Source organism: Octopus bimaculoides, chromosome 2 (assembly GCF_001194135.2).
Source record: "Octopus bimaculoides isolate UCB-OBI-ISO-001 chromosome 2, ASM119413v2, whole genome shotgun sequence".
NCBI lineage: Eukaryota > Metazoa > Mollusca > Cephalopoda > Octopoda > Octopodidae > Octopus > Octopus bimaculoides.
Genome location: NC_068982.1, coordinates 124,457,261 through 124,463,607, shown reverse-complemented (window position 1 = coordinate 124,463,607; position 6,347 = coordinate 124,457,261). Strand labels below are relative to the sequence as shown.

The 6,347-nt window shown below is 39.2% G+C and overlaps 1 protein-coding gene across 1 annotated transcript in view; it reads right to left on the bottom strand.

Moving 5' to 3' along the window:
* LOC106870944 (uncharacterized) overlaps positions 1–4,133 on the bottom strand; it is a 25,699-nt gene extending 21,566 nt beyond the window's left edge. Inside the window, exon 1 of the mRNA XM_014917190.2 lies at positions 3,246–4,133. The gene's annotated coding sequence lies outside the window, so the exon portion shown is untranslated. The remainder of the gene's footprint in view (positions 1–3,245) is intronic.
* Between the last annotated feature and the right edge of the window lie 2,214 nt (positions 4,134–6,347).

Sequence of the window (6,347 nt, the reverse complement as noted above, 5' to 3'; positions counted from 1 at the left end):
GTCTGTGTGTGTATGTGTGTGTGTGCGTGTGTGTGTGTGTGTGTGTGTGTGTGTACATATGTATGTATATATGTATACACACATGTATATGTATGTATATATGTATACACACATGTATATGTATGTATATATGTATACACATACAATTAAAAAAAATCTATGTATGTGTGTGTGTATCTATGTATGTATGTATGCATGCATGTATGTATGTATGTATGTATATATGTCTCTTCTATTTTTTTAAATTGTCATAAATCTTCCACTGAGGAGGGAGCAGGTTTCCAACAAAGATACAAGGCTCCAACTTTGGGATGAAGTTAACAGACAAATTCACATTTGGAACTTGAGAAAAGCCTTGCATATTTTTACTGTATGTATGTACGTATGTATGTATGTATGTATGTATGTATGTATATGTGTGTGTGTGTGTGTGTGTGTGTGTGTGTGTGTGTGTGTGTGTGTATGCATGTATGTATGTATGTATGTGTATTCAAGGAAGCAGTGAGGGTTTTCTGGGGTTTTTTTTTAAGAAAGTGGTACAGTAGATATTCATGGGCTTCTTCTTGGCTTTCCAAACTCCGGACAGGTGTAACGGAAGAACTCTCCACCCTCCCATTGCATTCCCAGTTTATATATACACACATAGATTTAGTATAACTATCACTTTTACTAAGCTTATAAACTTGCTACAAAGATTTCAAAGATAACTATATATTTAGCAGTTTTATTCAGTCAAAGCGGCACCTTTATGTAGTACGGAGATGTCAAACATACGGTTCGTGGAAATGTTTCGTCCGGCTCTCAGCTCAATGTTATATATATATAAAAAAATGGCTTTTGTTTCTTTTAATTTTTGTTATTGCAGGGAGTGGATTATTTTGGCTGTGTAGGCGCAGGCACGGCCATATTGTTAAGAAACTCGCTTACAAGCTCGCTTTACAACCACATGGTTTCGGGTTTAGTTTCACTGCACGGCACCTTGGGGAAGTGACTTCTACTACTACCCCCAGATCAACCAATGCCGTGTGGTCATGTGAGTGAATTTGATAGGCGGAACTATGTGGAATCTGGTCGTTTGTGTGTGTGTATGTGTGTGTGTGTGCCTTTCATGCTTTCGTTGGTTCCCTTCCACCACGTGATAAACGGTGCTGGTTTGTTTATGTCCCCATTATATGGCTGTTCGGCTACTGAGACCGATAGAGTAAGAACTTGGGGCGATTTGTTCTATTAAACACATCAATGCAGTGCTCCAGTACGGCCACAGTCCGATGACTGAAACAAGTAAGAGATAAGAAATTAAATTGAAATAAGCGCAGAAGTGGCTTGCTTCCCAACCACATGGTTCCGGGTTCAGTCCCCCTGCGTGGCACCTTGGGAAAATGTCTTCTACTATAGCTTCGGGCCGACCAAAGCCTTGTGAGTGGATTTGGCAAACGGAAACTGAAAGATGCCCGTTTGTCCCCTACCACCATTTGACAACCGGTGTTGGTGTGTTTATGTCCCTGAAATTTAACGATTCGGCAAAAGTGACCAATAGAATAAGTAACAGGTTTAAAAAATAAAAGAAAGTACTGGGGTCGATTCATTCGACTAAAATTCTTCAAGGGTATTCCCCAGCATGGCTGCAGTCTAATAACTGAAATAAGTAAAAGAATAAAAGAATATATCGCATTCAGATACGGAATCCAAATGGCGCCGTGATTTAACACCGATTTCCATTAGGCAAATCAGTGCATTTTAGCGAACCTTTTGACTCTTACCGGACAGAACTATGCATGTGTCCGTGTATGTGTGTATGTGTGCATTTGTGTTCACGCGTGTGTTTTTCTGTGTGCGTGTGTATATGTATGTGTGCATCTGTGCATCAAGTGGATGAAATTTTCCCATGCATCTCTGCACACGAACTCCGCTAACATATTGCTTTCCTTTATTTATTGTTAATGAAGTTGTTACAATTGTATATCGATTTACTTTGGCACATATTACGAATAGTGTTTTTAGAAACAATTATCCCTATCCGGCAGACGAAATCTAGTTTCTGTTTCAACCTGGTCCACAAAGCAAAACGAGTTTGGCACAATTGATATAGAAAAAAGGGAAAACTATTGCTTTCAAATTTTGGTACAAGTCCAATAATGTTGTGGGGTGTGAGGGTTAGTCGATTACATTGACGTCAGCATACAACTGATGTTTATTTTATCGACCCTGAAAGGATGAACGGTTAAGTTGACCTCGGCGGAATTTGAACTCAGAACGTAAATAACCGAAGAAATGCCGCTAACCATTTTGTTTCACGCACTAACGATTCTGCTCGCCGCCGGTTCTGGAGGGAAAATAATTCTTTCTAATTTTGGCACATGGCCATCGAAATTCAGTGAGGGAGCAAGTTGATTAAATCGATTCCAGTGTTTAACCGGTATTTGTTTTATCAGACTGAAAGAATGAAAGGTAATTCGACCTCGGTGGTATTTTAACTCGGAACAAAGACTGATGAAATGCCCACTAAGTATTTTGTCCAGCGTGTTAACGATTCTGCCACCTGAGAAGACAGGAAAACAATAGTCTCAAATTTTGGCACACGGTCAGCAATTTCTGGCGAGGGTGTAAGGATGAAAGGCAATGTTGACTTCGGCGGAATTTGAACATAGAACGTAAAGACAGATGAAATACCGCTAAGCATTATGGCCGGCATGCTAAAAATTCTGCCAGCTCGACGCTTTAGAAAAAAGGAAATAAACCTTTTCTATTCTTGGCACAAGGCCCGAAATTTGAGGGGAGGGGGGCCAGTCGATTAGATCAACCTCAGTACGCAATTGGTATTTAATTTATCAACCCCGAAAGGATGTAAGGCAAAGTCGACCTCGGCAGAATTTGAACTCAGAACGTAAATAGCCGAAGAAATACTGCTAAGGATTTAGGCCCGGCATGCTAACGTTTCTTATTTCTTTATTGCCCACAAGGGGCTAAACATAGAGGAGACAAACAAGGACAGACAAAGGGATTAAGTCGATTACATCGACCCCAGTGCGTAACTGGTACTTAATTTATCAACCTCGAAAGGATGAAAAGCAAAGTCGACCTCGGCAGAATTTGAACTCAGAACGTAACGGCAGACGAAATACTGCTAAGCATTTCGCCCTGCGTGCTAACGTTTCTGCCAGCTCGCCACCTTAAACAAAGAAAATAATAAAAAAGAAAAGGAGAGAATATATATGAAAATTTATATATACGTGTAATATACATACCTATTTACTCCTCTTGATGGCAATGTTTGTCGATATCCAAGGTAAAAGAAAAATAATAGAAAAAATAGAAATATCAATCTGTAGATGCAGTCATTCATGGTGAAATACAGCAGATGTAAGTTGCGGTATCCGCTCAAAGAAACACAATATGAGGTTATAGATGGATATTTCTGGGAAAAGACATTAAAAACAGTTACATGAGGCATAACTTTGAAACCAGACTTCTTTTTTACTTCATCACGGCCATTAGTTCTACGAAAGGGTTCGTTTTTTCATCAACATCAAAATGTATGAAGACTTGTTAAAATTAGTGCAATTGTTGTTCTTGTTGTTACTGGATATAACAACCAGGTTATTACCTGTTTATTTTGTTCGCTGAATATATAGTGACCCTGATATATAATTAATCTTACTGTAGCTGATCTCTCTTTTAGATTATGCGTGCGCGCGTGTTTGCGTGTACGCAATTATGATTGTATGTATATATAATGTATATATATATTTATTTATTTATATGTGTATGTATGTATGTATGTATGTATGTATGTATAAGTGCGTATGAATATATGTACGTATGAATGAACGTACGTATGTATGCATGCATGTATGTGAGCAAGCATATGCTGGAAGGTATGTGGGTGGGGGTGGAACTGTTATCTGATCACATGTCCTTCAAAATAATATTTGCTCGCCATTTTAATTTCAGATTATATATGTATTTGTAGATATGTATACACATATTTTTCCTATTTTCCATATTTTTAAAACATTTTTCTTTTTAATATTATCGCGGATGCTATTGTCACTGTTGTTGATGACATTGTTGAAATTATATAGCTTTGTTTCAGCGGCTCCGTCTCTGTTGTTATTAAAGGTGATGACGACGACTGCAGCCACCACGACGACGGCAGTAATGATGATAATGATGATGAAGTAGATGATGGGATGAAGAGGAAGAGGAGAGGGTGAAACACGACAAGTATTTAGAGCAATAAGAAGGTGAAAGGCAGATTGGTGGTGAAGTGCAAACAGTACTAACATAGAATTAATGCTATTGTTACCGTAAGCCATGTGATGATCAGACCTCCTTTTCTAATTACTGCTTAGCCTCCCCATTGCTATCACCAACACCACCACCACCACCACCACCATCACAAACATCATCCATCGCCCCACCATCGCCACTAACAGATGGTCATATTAAAAAAACACAACCATCACAATGGTCACCACCACCACCACCACCACAACCATCATCAGCAACAAAAACCATATCACGTCCACTGTCACCACGAACCACCATCACAATCACAATTGCAGCAACCACAAACATCAAAGAAAGGCAACCATATTACAGCCCCTATGGCCACAACCACCTCCACCATTACCAACACAAGACTATATTACACCCACGACTCCAATCACCACCACCACCACCACCACCACCACTATAAGGTTACAGTACGACAGCCCTTACCAACATCCTTAGGTTACTCTAAAAACAAAGTACCGTCCAGGCCTACAAATACACTTTCTCTTCACTATGCCTCCTCTTCTGTTACTACAATGGCTTCTGCTTATCTAAACACCTTGCAGCCCACACTCTCTCTCCGCCTCATCTTCTCGTCATTTACATTGTATCTTATCCTTTCTCGCCATGCAGGCTCACACGAATCTCTCTACCCAATCCTTCTTTCCCATAACGCCAACCCTCTGGGATTCTCTCCCCTTCCTTTTTATTTATTTATTTATTTATTTATTTGCATTGTAATCGTCTACTCACAGGAGCTGAGTCTGAACTGATCATCAATAGTATAAACCTTTCCAATTTCATGACCACGTATAGGATTTATTATTGTTGTTATTTCTTTTTATTACAGGTTTTGTTGGAATTCCTGGAGTCTTAAATGCGTAGCGGGCTTACTACATATAGCCTACGGTACTATGCTATCTATTCTTTTCAGCTATCTAATACTTTCCTGAATATTCTGGGTGTGCCAAGGAGGCAAACCTTTCGTAACAGTTCTACTGGGCACTCTATTCCAAATTCCTTTATATTCCTCTTGGTACCTTCTGATATTGTTCCCAAGGGCACAACAATAATTGGCACTATCTTCACCTTCTTCATTTTCCATAGTCAGGCTATTTCATACTTAAGAGGTTAGTATATATCTATTTTTTCGCCTTCCTTCATGACTATTCGTGGGTCAAAGGGGCATACAACATCCAGTATATACCATATGTGGTGCATCTTGTCCACCACCACCAGATCTGGTTTGTTATGTTCTAGCACCTGACCTGTTTGGATTGGGAAATCCCAGAGGATTTTGCTAGTGTGTGATTCCGCCACTCTCTGCAGTTTGTGCTCATATCACGTCTTATCTCTCTCTCTAGCCCCCACTTTTCGCAAGGTTTCCAATGTAGCACTTTCGCTACCTGATCGTATCGCCGCAACTTTTAGTGGTTTTGGGCAAGTCTAGGGCATTCGTTCGTGATATGGGCATATTATTATTATTATTCAGTAGTTTTATTTTTATAACGTGCTTTCACTTCACTACCGAGCGCAGCCCTGTGTGCCTTGGGTATGTGCTGTGGTTTGCTGTGATGCTCTTATGGTTACTGTATTGAAAGTATTTTGCGTAGGATGTGTGCAGTGCCCAGTAGTGCAATTTTCTGTATGTTATATATATTTGTAAGTCCTGGTGTTTTTATTATGTATTTGTCTGAATATTTTTTTATTATATCTAAGGCACCTACTATGATAGGAATTGTTTCTGTTTTAGATTCCAAATTCGAGTTACCTTTATTTCCAGGTCTTTGTATTTTGAAAGTTTTTCCATTTCTTTTAGGGAAACGTTGTCATCTGCTGGTATTGATACATCAATTAGAAAGCATTTTTTTCCTTAATGATCTTTGACAATTATATCTGGTCTATTGACCTTAATTTCTCTATCTGTGTGTATTGGCATATCCCAGAGTATGGTTGCTTTCTCGTTTTTTGAGACCTTTTCTGGCGTGTGCTTATACCATCTTTTTTCTGTTGTTATTCCATAGTGTTGGCATAGCTTCCAGTGTATATAGGTCGCAGCTCTGTCGTGTCTG